Genomic DNA, 15484 nt, shown 5'->3' with positions numbered 1-15484 from the left:
GCATATGAAACCAAGTGATTGTGATATAGTATTATGGGAGTTATTGCATCCAAGCTTAGCGCTCGTTTATAAAGTTAATAAGTACATGGTGATATTTCCTGGTGACTAACCTCTGTACCCCTAATACAGTTCTTTCGTGAGTACATAATGGGAAGGCATTTTTGTTAAATGAAAGCTAATACTAATAAATAATAATGGAAGAGGAGCTGTGTATGAACTTACAGCATGCCAAAAAAACATAAAAGAATAATGCATCCTCTACATTCCATCTTAGGGGAATGTGTACGTCTTTGTAATATCTAATAAATTCATAAGTGTCTGACCACTGCTAAAGGAGTTTTAAATATACCCACTAATCATCTGAACCAAATTATGGATTCCATCACAACCGAGGCAACATAGTTCGCTGACAGAAACATGATGTAATTCATATCAGAATCAAAACTGGTAGAATTAGCTTTCCATTGGTGGTCAGTTATGCTGAATTGTGTGAATGTCACCAGTTGAGCTGTTTGGGGGCTGTTTACATTATAAAGTGGTAGAGAGATTTTCAATTTGAAAAAGTAAAACAAACAAAAAACAACTCAGTACCTTATATACATTTTGTGGTGAGTATGATTTCAGGTCCTTTAGAAAACTAATTTTCCTAGGCTGGATGGAACCAAAGTACTGGAAATGCGGATTGTCAATTTTATTACAGCATGAATTATTTATTTCATGGTCTAGGCATCAAAAATAATAATAATAAAAAACTATCACAGACACCATGGCTGGAAATTTCAAATTAGGTATTAGCCCAGCTCTAGGTGTACTTGCCTTCAATTAAAAATAGAGGGCTAGATCCTTCTGTGTGGTAGAACACCTAAAGCTCGGCTAGCAGTAGGGGCTACCTGGCCTGTTATCAATGCCACATACTAAAATTTTCCCAGTTTATTAGAGATATTAAAAACTGGGGACAGGGCAATACATTGCAAATTGGAGAGGCCTTCATGGAATGCACTACTGGCAGCTTCTTTTCTTATATGCTGACTAATCTTCAGCTTGAGCAGTTACCCATTTAATCAAGTTTCTTCTTTTAATATTTTAACAATAATGTTACTCACCCACATGAGTGAGGATTGTATAATCCACCCCAAGAAACGGGAGAAGTGTGAAATAGATTGGTATTTGTTGATGAGAGAGAGTATTGTTTTGGGTTTGATTCTATCTTTGTTTTTGGTTTTTGGTTTTTTTTTGGTTGTGACGTGTGAGAATCAACTGGTTTTATTTTCCATGTGTCAAAACAAAGTAGGAGAGCTGATAATTCCTGTGTTTGAAGCATAAAGTTAAATAAATGAAATCATACAATAAATAGCAAATAATCAAATACTTTTATTATGAACAACTGGATTAAGTTTGCATAAAATTTTCCAAACATCGCAAATAACAAGCCCATTTGTAATAACAGCCTACTTGCAGACAGCTTCACAAACAGGAAAAAGAACAATATTGGTTCAATTATTTGACACCACTTGTCTGCTCATATTCAATCATAGTTCAGTCTAATGTTTCAGACCAAGTGGTGGTGTTCAGAGAGAGGAATTCTCAGCTCTTGAAGATCACTTGGGTGCGATTCATAATTACAATTGCTCAAAAGATTAAAAAACCCTTGTAACCACAAGTGGATCTGATGGATAAGGTCATGCAGTACTTACACCAACTCACTCCTATGCAGTAGTGACTGGCTCTTGAGACTCATTCATTTCGCACTTTTAATAATCCATAGTAGCAATGAGGCTGGGGCTACAAAAAGGCACAGCACCAACTTTGTATCCCCTCCTGCCTTCCATGGCTGGCCAAAGGAGTACAAGTGAGAAAGCAGAGTGTTTAAGCAGCCTGAAACACCCCACATGGCCCTCCTCTACTCTGCCCTGCCACATGTTCGCTGAAAACATGGGAACGTTCATAAAAGAGAACGATAGACCAACATAATCCAAACGAGTTATAAAAAAAATTAATCAAGCTGAGGAGTTTTGCAGTCAGTAAAGAAATATCCAAAGCATGAGTTTTAACAAAGGAAAGGGGAGAAGGGAAAAAAAACCCCCACATGTCCAAGGATTCATTACCCAAATCTTTGTGGGAAGTGATTGAATAGAATTACCTACAAAGAAAATGTGGCATTTTAACATTATAGAATCATGTTACTCCTGGCAGGTGACATCTATCTCCTTGACGGAGAAAATCTCAAAGATACATTCACTGGGCTGTCTATAAATTCAAATAAACCCTGCAATTTAATTTTCAACATATCCATACGTTTGAGAATCGAGCCTTCAGCAGTTGAGAACAGTTTGTGTTGATATTACTGTATCCAGTGAGTAAGGCAGAAACAATGCAGTGCCACTGGAGCTGTAGCCAGGTTTGGCAGGGGGCTATAGGAAAGAATGGATTTGTCCCTGTATTCTGGGTCTAATTCAAGAACCAGTGAATAGAATTTCCCAGAAGTTCATCCTTTCTTGTTTGGTCAAATGCAACATTTTTCATGGTTTAGAGGAACTATGTCATTACTTAGTTAGAAACACAAAGGACCAAATGTGTCATTGTGTACCATGGAAATGAAGCCAAGAATCCTCCTTTAAAATAAAATAAAATAAAACCTTTCATTCTTACAGGGAGGAAAAGCCCAGCAGAATGTGCATTCCTGGGTATATATTTGAGTGTATCTGATCTGTTATATTATTGTGCAAGAGAGAGTAACACCTGAGCCAGCTGCTGCAACAAAAGGGAAAATACATTATTTTTTAAAATACATCTCCAAAATAAGTCTTATTTCTTTGTGCATGGCTGATTGTGTTGTTGCTAATGAAAAATGATATCTTTATATAAACTAGATGGAGCTGAGGGAGGGAAATCTTACAGAGCAGTGGCCTGAAATTCTGAGCAAACAAGTAAAGATTTTTACTAGAAGGATTGAATTGCTGTCCTAGAATGTGACTAACACTAAAGCTGGACAAACATATAGCCCCTCTCTGTGGCCCTAATTCCACAGTCTATCTGAATGGTCAGACCCTTGCACCGGTGTGGAGTTCCATTAATGTCACAGGGACTTCACAAGTGCAGAGGTGCCAGCCATTTAATTTGGGGTAATTTTATTATTAATATTTGGATGCAGAATTTAGAGCTGGGTGTCAAATACTTCAAAGTTTGGGGCTTTTTTGATCCTGGGTTTTAGTTACAGTCCATCTCTTTGGGAAATGATGATCAAATTCTGTTCTTGATCTCCATCTTCGCCCCTTTAGCATAATCTACATTCTCTCTAACTATCACAACTAGTTATTTTTGATTTAAGTAATTCTCAACAATTAAACATTAGGTGGGACACCAAATTTATATGAAACACTGGGAATTTGGGGCCTAAAATGAGGAGTAGCTAATACTTGGAATCTGAAAACAGCTCTTCAAAGCAGGAGGAAACTAAATGAGTATCCCTTGTAGTAATAACCTCCCATTACCATTGACTGTTGAACACAGAGAATGGGTCTGTTTGTGAAGTTCAGCATGGTTAGCCCTTTTCATCAGAGGGAGTCCAGAGGCAGCTGTGTGGACTCTTTAAACTAAGGAGAAATGTACCATCTACTATCATTTCATCGGTAGTTCCGTGGTACATAAGAGGCAATGCTATTTTCTAGTGCTTAGTACCATACTATGCTGTTTCCATGCAGCAAATTTTTCTGAACTGTCCGAAAATAAAAGTCTTTATGTATAATAGATAGTATACATAAAATATGGGTCTAATAAGGAGGGATGGGTACCACATATTATTATTTTCTTTGTGTCCCTCCCTCCAGTGGAGAAGCATTAGTACTGTAGAATATTTTCCAGGCATAGTTCTTAACATTTAAGCTGGGATTTCACTCTGTAGATCCAATTAATGTGTTATTTTTAACTCAAATCAGGACCCTAAATACAGACAGTGGGGCAGAAGCTGAAGAGTAAATGTTAAGATAAATTTTAGCATGTTGTTCTACTTTTATCAGCAACAGTAGTTATTGATAGGTGTTGGGATCAGATCCTGTGCTGGTGTAATTTTGCGTAGCTCCTTTTAAACTATACTGATTGACACCAATTTGCAGACCTGGCCCTTAAATTAATTGGCCCACTTCTTGTCTGGGGTCAGAAGGTTTTTGTTGTCATAATTCATTTTCTCCTTGCACACATCTGCCATAATAACTTACTAAGAGATTTTAAAAACCAAAAAACTCAATTCTTGGATTATCTCTGACTAATACAGTAAATTTTAGCCACTGGAAGCATTCCTTTGATCTCAAGTTATATTTTAGTCAAATGCAACTTCTGACTTTCTCCTATTTTGACCAGTGAGAGTCACAGTGATGCATGGGAATTCTCTGCATTTTTTTATTTTGTTTTCAAAAACAGCTTGTAATTGAAAAACGAAGGAGCAAATGTTAAAAAAAATATGCAGTTGTGTTACTTTGAAAATTTATTGCACAGCTGGGGGCATTTAAAGAACTTAATTAACAAGCTCCAGACTTAACATGCTCTCTCTTTAAGGGGAAAAAAAAATCACAGTTAAGGTCTGTCCAATTAAATTTTAGGAGAGTTTGTTGATAAAAAAGACGCTGTGATTGTGAGCTTACAGTTTAGAAAGAGACGCTCCAGAATAATGAAAACTTGCAAGCTGATTAATTCAATGGAAAGCTGTTTTGTGCATAGTTTCCACAAACTCATAAGCACTTGAGCATTTTTAGCCCAAATTTAATTATAGCCTTTGATAATCAGGCTTCGCTCAAAAGAAATCCCCTTCTTCCCATAATACTTGATGATGTAATGCTCTATTATAACTCAGAGCTCCTCCCGCACCCTCCCCAAAAACAAGCCGTCTACATGTCAATGGAAAAAAAGGTGACCTCTTCTCCTAGAGTTTTACATTTTGCGATCCACAAACTGATATAGATCATCTAGGGGGTATTATTTGCTACTGGCTGAAAACAGCTAATAAAGCCCCAGTTCAAAGCTGTCTATTTCATAGTGGGTACTGGGGGTGGGGGGGATGTTATTCTGACATCATTGCTCTGAATGAGCAGCCTGTGGTTCATACAGTATACACTCCCCTGGAAGGACAAATTTCTGCCTTTTTCTGGGGGGGATGTTCAGGCAAAGGGGGAAATGCATAAGGGAAGCAAAGAAAATTCATTTGTATAAGCTTGCCCCCCTACTGTGGAATTTTCAATTATATATATCTAATTATGGCTGTCAGTTGATGAATTGAGAAAAGACATTTTTGTCCCCCCTCCTTTTTTTTGTCTCTTCGTCATCTCTTCTGTTAGAATGATTATAGCACACTTACACAACTAATTGCCTTACTGCTTATTAGTGATACAATTATGCAGGCCAGGCTCCTTGTGTGAACAACCATCTGCAGAGGGAAAAAAAAGTGACACTATTCAAAACTATCCATAATTTAACCAATGTTATTCCAATGCACTGAGCTTAAACAATTGTTGGGCCTTCATATTTCATACCCACCCTGGCAAAAAGAGGGTTGTGGTTTTTTTCTTTCTTTTCTTTATTTTTCCCCCCTCTTTCTCTCTCTCTTTCTCTGTGCACTGATTCACCTCTTTAGACCAACTGTGAATTGGAAAGAAAGGAAGAGAAAAAAAGTGCTTCAAATGTCAACAGAAAGGGGGGAAGTGAAGCATGGCTAATGCCCATTCCTCCTGCGGGTAATTTTTCTTCAATTTTTATACTAATAGGCATTTTTTATGCCTTACAAATAGTTGAGAAAGTGCAGATGTTCCAACCACAGAAATCTGTTTGTGTGTATTTGTCATCTTATAAATGGTTTTAAAGCAACTGATGGACAATACAGAGCTGAGTGGACTGTTTCCCGTTAATGTCACTGGTTCTTAAGATAATATGAAGTGAGTATGTTTCTAAATCTTGACTTCTGTAGTAGTACATAGCAGAAACTAAACAGGTGAAAACTAAGAAGATGGAAGGAGGTATTGCTTTGACTTGCACAAGCCCAGTTGGCTAAGCAAATACAAAATGTAAAAGACGTTGCTTTTAAGGAACAACTTCAAGAAAAAATAAGAAATAGTCTTATGTCATTTATCTAGGTTTCCCAACTGCATTTTCTTCCGTATGGCTCTAGTATGTCATTGCACTGTCACTGCATATTGGGAACAGCTAAGCTCACATGGAGAAGGAGAGTGACTATGTGACCCAGTGAGCAATAATTCTTTGCAATCTGCTTGACATTTTAAAGAAACTTCCAAAAGTAGAGAGAGGCTGACACTGCAAAATTTGAATCTGGTAACACAGTTCTCTCTGTGCCCACAATCACAGTCTCTTCATGGGGTGATATTCATATCTTGTTAGCCCCCTTCAGCTTGGTTGGGTGTGAGCCTGCTTGTGGCTTTAGTTCTTTCAACAGGGTGGCACCTGCCTTTTGCAAGCAACCTCTGATGGTAGTCTCAGTGGGTCTTCATCAATTCAGCTTTCCAGCTGAGCCACATAGACTGTCCCTAGTTCTGATCTCATATGGGGATAGCAATTTATTGACTTCAATGCTTACTCCACCGTGCAAAAGAGAGTGACTTGAGACCAGGTTTTGGGTTCAGCCTGTTGCGAGACAGGTACCAGTTGTAATTTTCAAATTTGGTCCCAATTCCAAACCTTTCAAAATGTTGGGGTTCTTCTAGTTGCAACCACTGGAAGGCTTGAGGGGGACATATGTTACCTTATCATTCGCTATACTGGGAATGTCCCCCTCAAAGCATACACCGTACTAGTGTTTACCTGTTCTCATGCTCTCTTGCACTGTTACTTTATGTAGCTATGTAACTGAGTTTTCAGATCCAGAGCTTTGGTTGTGATGCTATACTGATAAATGTATTTACACACATGTCATTTGTCTTTTACATTTTTGATGCAGGCCTTAGACTGTGTGTGTGCATGGCTCTTACAACAAGAGCAGTTAATACAAAAGAACCTCTTTTTTTCATCTTGAAATAGCATTCCTGCAGTTTTGCTCAGACAATCTCTGAAGGGACTAATCTAAATCTCTGAGATTTATAATACACCCTCACATGAATTCCTGGAGAGAAAATTCTGATTCAGAAGTCGGACGTGCAAGACCCTTAAAATGACATGCTTCTAACGTTCACTTGTCTGATTTTTATTAGGACAGAGTTATGGGATCTGACTCAAAATACTCGCATCTTAAAATGCTGATTTGCTGGCTAGGAGAAGGAGGAACTTTTCTCTCTGTTCAATGCATAGAAAAGTTATATTTTTCTAACATAAAATATGAGAATTTTAGCCTCATAACTGCGTATGACATGTCGATTTCCCCCTTTGGATAAGCTATGCCACTTTTTCAGAGCCAAGTATATAAGCAATATGCTGGAAGCCTGTAATTTTCTGTTCTCTGTGGCGGAGTTTATCCACTGCTGCTATTATCTGCCATATGACATCCTCCGCATACAGTGCATGTGGCTAGAACATCTTGTCACAGACTTTTCAACACTTCGGGTATGTCTAGACTGCATCCCTCCGTTGGCAGAGGGATGCAGATTAGGCAGGTTGACATTGCAAATGAGGCAGGGATTTAAATATCCCATGCCTAATTTGCATAAAAATGGCCACCATGTTTTGCCGACTCAGCACTTTGTCGGCAAAAAGTGGCAGTCTAGAGAGGGATGTGTTGAGAAAGAAAGACTTTTTCGACAGATCCTGTAAACCTCCTTGCAGGAGGCATAAATATTTAAATCCCTGCCTCATTTGCAATGTCGACCTGCCTAATCTGCATCCCTCTGCCGACAGAGGGATGCAGTCTAGACATACCCTTCAAGTCCACTCATGTAATCCATCTGCACAACCACCTCCCACTGAAGTCTGTGTGAATTCAGCTTGAGCGTAAGGGCTGGTGCAATTTTAACTGTTTTCCTGCGTCTCTCTCCCATAGAAAATGTGTGTCCTGAATGCCCTTCTCTGTCTTTCCCCACTATTCAGGTAACCACTAAACTGATTTGCATCATTCTTGATTTAAGCCCTTCTCTCAGAGAAGTAATGGTGGAATGGTGGTCATGATAAATGGTCCACTACCCACAAAATACTTTTGAGTGTTCAAGTGCCTCTTGTTTCTGATGTTAAAACCCAGTGTTGCCATCTTAACCAATTTGGTAGACCTTTTTAAGAAGTTTTATATGTTTATCTCATTGTATGGGTGTCAGTTTTAACTGTCATTGCTCTTTATCTCTCCCCAGATGTATTACAGTTGCAGTATTGTTAATTTTTGCAATGTTATTGAAATTTTTTGGTGATATTTGGTGGGGGAGGAGAGAGTTTCATTAAAGCCCCAGCTCATGAAGTCATATTTGGTGAAAATCTCAGCTTTCATTTTAAGCAAAAGTAACCTTCCCATATGGTTATGAGAACGAGTTTAAATACATGATCCAATTGTACTCTACAGGATCACAAATCAAAAGGCAAATTAAACTGCGTTTTTCAGATTTCATTATTTTAAGTCCATATTGTAGGACCTGACATATGATTTTTGAATGGTTGTGTTGGCAGTGCCGTATTTGACAATTCATTGCATTATGTGTGGGAGCACATAAAAGTATGTCCTGTAAGTTTGTTGTATTTATTGGCATGGATCTCTGGGCTGCAATTCAAAAATGTTATCATCATTATAGATATTTGCATGATGAGTTTGTCCATCAGTACTGCTGCTCTAGGGAAACATCCAGTGGGTCAAATCATACATGAGCTTTCCTGTAGATGTCAAAAGTTGCAGTGATCTATTATTGTAGGTGGAACTGATAGCACTTTGTATTACTAAGGCTGCCTGATACTTCTCACTATATGAGCCTGTTTTCAGTAGTTTAAACCTTTATATCAAATTTTAATCATTTGGGTTTAAATTTTCCATGTAAGATGTCAACCTGAAGCGGAAATTTCCTGTTGATATGACACCAGGGGTATGTCTAGACTACATAGCTCCGTCGACGAAGCCATGTAAACTAGTTTACCTGGCATAGGCAAAGAAGCGGGGATTTAAATAATCCCCGCTTCATTAAAATAAACATGGCCACCGCGCTGTGCCGACAATCAGCTGATCCGGCGCAGCGCAGCAGTCTAGATGCAGATTTGTTGGCTGGGTAAGACTTTGCCGACTGATCCTGTAAGCCGGCATAAGGGATCGGTCGACAAAGGCCTACCTAGCCGACAGATCCGCGTATAGACTGCCGCGCTGTGCCGGATCAGCTGATCGTTGGCACAGAGCGGCGGCCATGTTTATTTTAATGAAGCGAGGATTGTTTAAATCCCCGCTTCTTTGCCTTTGCTGGGTAAACTAGTTTACATGGCTCCATCGACAGAACCATGTAGTCTAGACATAACCCAGATGATGATACTTCTGATTTTTCAGTTTACTTTTCTAAAAACCTAGGAAATTACACACAACTGCATTAAAAGAACATTATTAATGTTGAACAGTCAAAAACTCTTAGGTTAGGAGATGCTGGAATCAGAATCACTTGTGAAAAAGTAATTTGATCCCTTTTTCTTTTATGTGCAGCATGAGGCAGTCTTTAATTATACTAGGGGTGTAGAGCCTTTTTTTTGGGTCAGGGGCCACTGACCTATAGAAAAATCAATCGGGGGCCACACACAAGTGAGAAGTTAAAAAAAAGTCCTCACTGACATGGTCCCCAACTGAGAAGGAGAAAGATACTCCACACATTCCCCTCACACACCAGCGCCTAGGGGGGCCTAGGCTAGTAGATTTTGTGTGCTCCAGACCAGCAGGGAAGTGGCAGGGGGAAGGAGTGCCAGCACGGACTCCCTAATGCAGGGTGGGGAGCCCTGAACCTCAGGGGGGCAAGATCCAGGCAAGTTGGGGGGCTACATCTGGCCCCCAGACCTTAGGTTCCCCACCCTTGAATGACACAATCTCATATAATTTTTCCACAGGACCCCTCCCTGCTTCACTGCACAAGAGGGCCTGCTCTGGTGATGAATCAGTGCTATGAAGAAAACTGTTCTCTGCTTCATTTGTTGAAGAAGTCCAGGGTGTGTAGTGAAGGAGGCAGAGAACTGCAGGAAGAGAAAGATGATCCATCTCTATCTACTGCTGCTTCTTCCACAGAGTTCCTATGGGATGCTGGGGTTGTCATTTAAGCCAAACTTTTCATAGGTGACCACTAACTATGTATTCCCTATTTTCGGTATGACCCTCTTGAGATCCTGAGGTCTGATTGCAGAAGAGCTGAGCATTCTCAGTAGTGACGGAAGGCAATGGAAGCTGTGATTTGAACATACAAAGTTCTATATGCAACCCTTCTGCCCCATGGAGCCAGCTGCAACCAGGGCCCAGCTGGTCACTCATCATGTCTCTCTGCTGCCGCCCTACTGGCCACTTGTTGTGCTGCTGTGATCTGCTGGCCACTTGTCTCATCTCTTTCCACCAAAACCCTGCTGGCTCTCAGTCACCATTCACTTTTTGGCTGTGACTTCTGCCCATCAGTCTCAAGTGATTTCCACCCTTAACAGGCAGGATAGAAGAAACATAACTCCAAGACAATTAACAGAAGAAGGAAGCACCTAATGATGCCAATTTGGTTCTGTTCGTCGAACAGTGGGGGCAATAGGTCAAACCAGTCCAGGCAGAGGAGACCATATAGCCCGAAAACCATTCCCTCACCCCCTTTCTCATTCAGCTCTAAAAGTTGAGCCCGTGCTTAGCATGGTTCTCTTGCTAACTGTGAGTCCTTCCATTTGGATCTGATTTAGCACAGTACTGCTTTTCTGTATTCGCACACAATTACAAACATTGGTGGCCATATTTCAGCTATTCCTACAGTTAATACGAACATAGCTGGTGTTGTCACAAATTAAGTTGATTACAATGAGCAAAATGCCACTCCATCTGCTGAATATCTAATACATCTAAGCAAAACAGAAGCAAATTGTGTTTACATAGACGCATCTAGAGTCTCTTCTCCACTTCCAGCTAATGTCTAAGGGTACGTCTACACTACAACGTTAATTCGAACTAACTTAGTTCGAATTAGTTAATTCGAACTAAGCTAATTCGAACTAACGGATCCAGACTAAAAAACTAGTTCGAATTAGCGTTTTGCTAATTCGAACTAGCATGTCCACATTAAGTGGACCCTAAACTGAGGTTAAAGATGGCCGGAAGCAGTGCCAGCAGGGCATCAGAGGAGGACTTAGAGCATGGAGATGCTGTCTCAGGCTAGCCGAGGGCTGCGCTTAAAGGGTCCCGACCCCCACCCCGGACAGACAGTTCTCAGGGGTGCCCCGCTTGCAAAGCAGTCCTGGGTTGGATTGCCCGGAGTACCCACACTGGGCACATCACAGCACTCGGCCATCAGACCGGCTGCACTTGCCGCAGGCTGCCATCTGGGGAGCTGCAGGAGAGCTTCCACCCCCAGAAGCCTGCAGAGCCAGCCCAGTCCTCCCCATCGGGGGCTCATACCCCATTCCTCCCTCACCTCCTTCCACTTACCCTTCCCTAGCCCCGCTTCTTGATGTACAAAATAAAGGACAATTGTGTTCAAAAATGGAATCTGTCTTCATTGAACAAAACCGGGGGAGACTGGGAAAAGAAGGTGGGAGAGGGGAAGAGAGAGGGTGGGAGAGGGGAGGGCAACTAAAATGATCAGGGGTTTGGAACAGTTCCATATGAAGAGAGGCTAAAGAGACTGAGACTTTTCAGCTTAGAAAAGAGGAGACGGAGGGGGGACAGGATAGAGGTCTCTAAAAGCAGGAGTTGGGTGGAGAGGGTGCATACAGAAAAGTTCTTCATTAGTTCCCATAAAGAAGGACTAGAAGACACCAAAGGAAAGGAATGGGTAGCAGGCTTCAAACTAGTAACAGAAAGTTGTTCTTCACAAACCAAAGAGTCAACCTGTGGAACTCCTTGCTACAGGAGGCTGTGAAGGCTAGAACTAGAACAGAGTTTAAAGGGAAGTGAGATCAAGTCATGAAGGTTGGGTCCATGGAGTGGTATTAGCCAGGGGGTAGGAGTGGTGTCCCTACCCAAGGTTTGTGGAAGGCTGGAGAGGGATGGCATGAGACAATTGGCTTGGTCACTGTCTTCAGTCCATCCCCTCCATGGTGCCTAGGGTTGGCTGCTGTCGGCAGACAGGCTACTGGGCTAGATGGGCCTTTGGTCTGACCCAGTATGGCCATTGTAAGCTCAGGGCTCAGGATCGGGGGTCTCAGTGGACCACCTTGATTTTCATGCACACCTGCTCCTGGGTGACCAGGCTGGCAGCTCTCCTGCCCTAGCTGGCCACTTTCCTGTGCCTAGTGCGGAGGTCGTGGACGAGGTCCACGATGTCCGCACTAGCCCAGGCGGGTGCCCGCCTCTTGCGGTCCCGGGCAAGCTCCTGGGAGCCGCCAGCCTGGTCCCGGGAAGAGGGAGAGGGCTGGGGGGCATCGGGTGGGTGGCTCGATCCGTGCCAGGTGCAGGGTCTGCTGGCTGGGTGCTGGCAGGCTTGCACCTGGCACAGGCACCGTAGCCAGCCCGTGCCCCTTTAAGGGGTCCGGGGCCGGGAGGGGGGCAGACGAGTTTCCCTGGTGTTGGCCGGAGTGGCCACCAGGGAAACCTGGGGAGGGCTAGCCTCCCACTAGTTCGAATTAAGGGGCTACACACCCCTTAATTCGAACTAGCTAGTTTGAACTAGGCTTAATCCTCGTAAAATGAGGTTTTCTTAGTTCGAACTAAGCGCTCCGTTAGTTCGAATTAAATTCGAACTAGCGGAGCGCTAGTTTAGCGCCTATTAAAGTTAGTTCGAACTAACTTTGTTGTGTAGACATACCCTAAGGGATCCATCATTTCAGTTCCTGTTTACATATAGATTCCTAAATACGCTGAAAAATCAGACCCGTGGGCTGTGTCTACACTGGGCCATTTATTCCGGAAAATCATCCGCTTTTCTGGAATAAGCTGCGAGATGTCTACACTGGCCCCTTGAATTTCCGGAAAAGCAACGACGCTGTACTGTACAAAATCAGCCGCTATTCCGGAAACCCTACGCTGTTCCCGCTCGGGCAAAAATCCTTATTCCGGAAAAGCTTTTCCGGAAAAGGGCCAGTGTAGACAGCTTTTCCGGAAAAGCAGAAGACACGGAAAAAAGCGGTTTGGACGGCGCGAGACCCCGTAGGAGCCATGGACTTCCTGGTAACCCGAGCTCCTACAGAGCTCGGAGGCTGCTGGGCGCCCATGGCAGGAGCTTACCGGAGAGCGTGCAGCTTGAGCTCTGCCACCTCTGAGCCCAGCATGGCAGCTCCGGGTGGTGAGCCACCTGCACCCGCAGGGGAGGAAGCCCCCAGGGGCCGGAAACGCCGGGGCCCATCCTGGACCCCAAGGGAGCTGGAGACCCTCCTGGACCTCTGGCAGGAGGAGGAGGGTCTCCACGACCTGCAGTCCCGCCGCCGCAATGCAGACCTGTACACGCAGCTGGCGCAGAACCTGGCGCAGCAGGGACACCCCAGCCGCAACTGCGAGCAGGTGCCGTCCAAAGTCAAAGAGCTGCGGCTGGGGTATGTGCGGGCCACCGATGGAAGGGGGGCAGGACCAGATGCCTGCCCCTATTACGACCGACTCCATGCATTTCTGAGCCAGCCAGCCCCGGAAGCCCCAGCTGTCCCTGTGGACACCTGCCAGCGCCCCTCCATCAACCGTCCCACAGAGCCAGGGGAGGGAGAAGACAGCGCCAGCGCGTCTGGCGGTGAGGAGGCCAGCGTTGCCACCGCCCAGCAGGCCCCCTCCAGCAGCTCCTCCAAGGCCGGGGAGGAACCCACTGGTGAGTTTGTGCAGTTTGCACTCCCAACAGGCGGGGGGTGGAGGGTGGGGGGGGGCAGGTGCCCGGAGGGAGGAGGGGGAGAGCATGTCACTCAGGCCACGTGAGCTGCACGCTGCGTAGCATGAGGCAGCAAGCAGCGCATGCAACCACGTGCAGCCTGGTGACCGAGCGGCACGTGGCTGCAGCAGGCAGCTGCAAAGCACGCCTGGGACCGTGCTGCTCACACACATTCGGCGGGACCAGGGGGAAGGGTGGATACCGGCTGGAACTGGCCAGGGCCCCAGGGACTCAGCCCAGAGCCCGCAGCTCCGCCAAGGGTGCAGAACGGAGAACGGCACACTGTCCCATGCCTCGCTGTGAGGCACAGCCAGCTGCTGTTGGGTACACCGCAGCGTCACGGTCCTGTGACCGTGGACCCGAACCGAGCCTCTCGCCTGCTCCCGGTGCCTTGGCTGCCTCCCCGAGGGAAGTCCCCACTGTGGTCACACATGTCCCTGGGCTACCGGGCTTGTGGGAGGGATAGTGAGAGGGGGAAGGGCCCCTGAGTGTTGCTGCAAGGATGGAACATCCCTCCCACCCAGTCACTCTTTTGGTTCCGTCCAGGAGATATCCCACGCGAGGGGATCTGAGAGCCCAGACCGCCTCTTCCAGATGTGCTCCCAGGCACTGCGTGGGGATGCATCTCGCTCCCTGTCTAACACCAGTGATTAACCCAAACCTTTTCACAGTCTCCACCGGCAGGGAGTTCCACAAGTGAACGCAGCACAAGCACCCTCCCGCCCTCCACGGGGCCAGGATACAGACCGGTGCTTACAGTACTGGAGGGGGGACTCCTTGTAAACATACAACACGGGGGCAGGAGGGGAACTGAGTGGGCCCAAGCTACACAACTGTGGGGTCACCTGATCTCAGGGGTGGAGGGCATGAGGTGTGGGGACAGTGGATGGCCTGCCTGACTGACCCATTCTTTCTTCTGTTCCCTGCAGCGGGACCCAGCACCAGACCCTCCACTGCGGCAGCAGCGGCACCCCCAGCAGGCCAACCCCGGAGGCACAGGCTCCGCCAGAGGGACCAGCTGCTTCGCCGGCACGTCAACGCCAGGCCTCCATCGCGGAGCGGGTGCAGGGGGACCTGCCGTGGTGGCAGGATGGCTAGGCTGCCTTCCTGGCCGAATGCCGAGGGATGCGCACCACAATGGACACGCTGACAGCACATATTTTGCATGCGATTCACTATGGCATGGGTGGAGCCCAGGCCCCCACCACCCCTCCCGTGGCACAGCTCATGCCCCCTCCCATCCCTGCCCCTGCTCCTGTCCCTGCCCCTGGCCACCTCCGCGTGCAGCCTGCCCCGACGCGGTCTGCCCAGCGTGGGCTGGCTGGCCCCCGGAGGAGCGTTCACAGGGGTTGCCCGTCCCAGGTGAAGGTCTCCCCCCCCTTCCTGTCCCAGGTGAAGGTCTCCCCCCCCTTCCTGTCCCAGTTGAAGGTCTCCCCCCCCCCCCCCTTGTAAATAAACAGTTCTCTATTTTGCTGTTCATTCCTGTGTTGGGTATTGTGTAACTCTAGGTAGTGTACAAAATGATGTGAGATGCCAAGTAGCCACTTAAATTTAACATGGTGGCAAAGTGTGGAGAACGAAAT

The 15484-nt window shown here is 45.3% G+C and overlaps 1 long non-coding RNA gene across 3 annotated transcripts in view; it reads left to right on the top strand.

The window, feature by feature from the left end:
- LOC142831158 (uncharacterized) overlaps positions 1-11553 on the top strand; it is a 41917-nt gene extending 30364 nt beyond the window's left edge. For all 3 annotated transcript variants that reach the window (XR_012906827.1, XR_012906829.1, XR_012906828.1), the window contains one exon: positions 9982-11553. This is a non-coding gene — a long non-coding RNA (uncharacterized LOC142831158). The remainder of the gene's footprint in view (positions 1-9981) is intronic.
- Positions 11554-15484: the final 3931 nt, after the last annotated feature.

The sequence above is a fragment of the Pelodiscus sinensis genome, chromosome 12 (genome assembly GCF_049634645.1).
Source record: "Pelodiscus sinensis isolate JC-2024 chromosome 12, ASM4963464v1, whole genome shotgun sequence".
Taxonomy (NCBI): domain Eukaryota; kingdom Metazoa; phylum Chordata; order Testudines; family Trionychidae; genus Pelodiscus; species Pelodiscus sinensis.
The sequence above is the reverse complement of the archived record's forward strand: the minus strand, read 5'-3'. Positions and strand labels throughout refer to the sequence as shown.